General features: G+C 39.1%; 1 pseudogene; it reads right to left on the reverse strand.

Annotated features, from left to right (window-relative positions):
- The window catches only part of LOC116850784, a 22,760-nt pseudogene extending 20,344 nt beyond the window's left edge, over positions 1-2,416 (reverse strand).
- Positions 2,417-3,473: the final 1,057 nt, after the last annotated feature.

Here is a 3,473-nt window from a genome sequence, read left to right on the forward strand (position 1 = left end):
ATATATATATATATATATATATATATATATATATATATGTGTGTGTGTGTGTGTGTAAAAATCGATTTTTATTTATTTCGTGAATAAATATCAATGTATCACTTATACATGTAACATACGTCTTACTACTGCGGATGACCATATTTCACTACTTTGACCCTTTATATCTTTGGAAATATTGACTTTTGGGACTTGGTGCAATGATAACTTTTTATCAGCATGGCGAAAACTATAACATAGTGAAATTTCAGCCAATTTGACCGAAAACCATTTTCCATAGGTTTCCATAGGTGCGGGGTCCTTTCTCCTTATCCTCTCCATCACTTCCAAAATTTCCTCCTGCCTCCCTTCCCTATCTGCCTAAGTCCTCCCTAACTCCCTTCCAAATTTCTCCTTTCCTTCCTCATCCCATTTACCTCTACACTTCCTCGCCCTTACCATCCTCCGCCTTTCTCTTCTCTTAACCTCCCTTCTCAGCTCCACGATTACTGGATGATGATCCGAGTCTATCTCCTCGCCTACCTCCATTCTTATTACCTTTCCCAATACATTCCCACACCCCAATATATAATCAATCACTGACTCCCCCTTTCCTCCCGTATACGTAAACTCACCCCCTTCATCCCCTACCATATTTCCATTTATTATCACGAATCCTCTTTCCTCTATTATCTGCAGCACCTTCCTACCTTCCTCATTCACCTTTTTGTCATCCGATCTTCTCTGTCCCCTTTCTCCTCCTTTCCTCCACCTTTCCTTCTCTCTCGTCCTCGTGTTAAAATCTCCTCCTATAACCACCCTCCTCCCTTCTCCTCCATTCTCCATCCATTCTCCATCCATTCTCCATCCAACCCTTCCAGTTTCCTCTCTATATCACCATTTATATACATTCCTATTATCACCCATTTGCATCCTTCTCTAATAATTTCGCTTTTTATCCTCCCTTCCTCTTCCTCCCCTTCTTCCCTTAACTCTATCTCTCCTAAGTCTTTCTTCACTCCATTAACATCCCCCCTCTCGCCCTTCTTTCTCCCCTGCTCTTCTAATCTGATTCCCCCAACACCTCAATCCTCTCACTCTCCCCGTCTCTCAATCTCAATCTCTCCTCATCCTCTTCGTAACTCCACCACCTCCCATCTGTCTTTATTCTTCCATATCTTACCCATACTTTCCTCCTCTTTTTCCTCTCTCTTCTGCCAATCTCCTCCAAATTCCACTCCATCTTCCTTATTTTCCACGTTAGATCATCTCTTATCCATACCCTCCCCCCCCCTTCTCCCACTCGTTCTTCCTTCTCATTATCTCCTTTTGTCCTTCCAGTTTCTCCATTCTAATCCGTACCTATCCACCTCCCTCTCTTCTTCTTATTTTCTTCACCGTGCTTATAACCCCCTCTATCCCCATTCCACTCATCATTTCTTTCATCCTCCCCTCTACTTCCCTCTTCTCTCCCTTCATCCCTTTCACCATTATATTTCTCTTTCTTTCCTCTCTTTCTCTCATCTCCACCCTCTTTTCCAGCTTTATCATCTCCCTCATCAACTCTTCTGCCTTTCTCTTGCTTTCATCCGTAACTCTCATCAATTTCTCTTCCTTTCTTATATTTCCTTTATTCTTCCTCTTAACTCTTTTTCTCTCTTCTCCACGCTTCCTCCTTCTCTCCCATCAATCTCCTTATCCCCTCCAACTCCTCCCTCATTTCTTTTCTTTGACTGCCCATTTCTTCTCTCATCTCTTTCACCATTTCCCTTATACCCTTCTTTATTTCTCTCCTCCAGCTTTCTCTTATCCAGCTCCCTCCCTCTTCCAAGCTCCCCCACCTTACCCCCTCCCTCCCCTTTCTGTGGCGATCTTAATGTCCTCCTCCCTTTCTTAAAAACACACTATTCCTCCTCTTCCCTCTTCCTCTACCTTCTCCCTCTTCCTCTTAAACATCTCCTCCAACTTCCCCACACTACCTCTCCTTTCTTCCTTTAATAAACTCCCTCTCTCCTTCTGCATTGACTCTTCATTTCTTTCTTCCATATCTCTCTTCTCCAACCTCTGCTCTTATCCTCTCTTTCTAATCTTACTATTCTTTTTTTTCTAATTCCTATTTATCTCACTACTCTCTAGTCTATGCTCCTGCCTAGCTCTACCTGCCACCGCTACCTTCTTCATTTTCCAGTTCCTGCTTACTCACTCAGATGTCTCTCTCTACCTCTCCCTCTCCACCCCTTCTTCTCTACTCTAACCTTTCCTGCCTTTCAACTTCGTTTTCCCTTTTCCATTCTTTCACTCTTTTCTCTCTATGATCCATACACTCCCACACTCCCATCATCACCTTTCTCTTCCTCACACTTACACCACCCCTCAACACTAAACCTTTCTTTCTCTTTTTCCCACACTCTCTCCACACGCTTAATTTGCCAGTCATCCAAAACCAGAAACGGAAGTCAAAATTATAAATTATTTTTGTATAATATGATTATCTTATTTGTATAATATTATTTTATTATTTAAATAATATTATACCTTTATAGAAATATTATACTAAGAATCATTGATAATTACTTATTTTCAGTATTAAAAATACTGGATAATAAGTAATTATCAATAATTCTTAGTATGATATTTCTATAAAGGTATTATCTTATTATATGTATAATATTGTAATTATCTTATTTTTATAATATTATATTATTGTATAATATTATGATTATCTTATTTTTCACCTTTGCACAATAATTCTCAGTACTTGATTACTATCAATATTTAACAGTGCTTTTAATATCAGTATTTACCAGAAATTAAATACTGGCCAAAAAATTACTAAATTACTGAATTGGTAGTATTTAATCATTAATAATTTTTTAGTATTTCTTAGTATGATATTTCTGTAAGTGCAGTACTGTGGCGGTATTATAAATCTGACGACCAGTACTGTCTAAGTACTGAACCGATTGTACTGCCAATGGAGAAATACTGGTTAACAACGGTATCATTGTCAGTACCATTTGCTAGAACTGAGCCCAAGTTATCATTCGATATTGACACCAATACTGCGCCAAGAGTTTTTCCAGTGCTGCGCCAGTACTGGAACTCCAACAACCAGCATTGGTCCAATACTGGGCCAATTGTAAAACCCTATATGGGTTTTGACTTTCAGGATAAAAAACGCCCTGGACAACCAAAAAAAAATTGAAAGTGAGGAATTGGAGGAACTACTCAACAAAAGTTTTGTCAAACGCAGCTAAAGTTTGCTAAAGAATTGGGAGTCATTCAACCGGCTACTTCTATACATTTTAAGAAACTTGGAAGAATATAGAAGGAAGATCGTTGGGTTTCTCACAACTTTATTCCTGAAAACAAAATTCGACGTGATACGGCAATGACTCTTCTGCCACGATTTAAACAAAAGGACTTTGCGTGAAATTGTGACTGGGGATGAAAAATGGATAGTATATGACAATCCTAAGAGACGAAAATCATGG

This window comes from Odontomachus brunneus, unplaced genomic scaffold (genome assembly GCF_010583005.1).
Source record: "Odontomachus brunneus isolate Ranch 3 - 2012 unplaced genomic scaffold, Obru_v1 Obru_scaffold_155, whole genome shotgun sequence".
NCBI lineage: Eukaryota > Metazoa > Arthropoda > Insecta > Hymenoptera > Formicidae > Odontomachus > Odontomachus brunneus.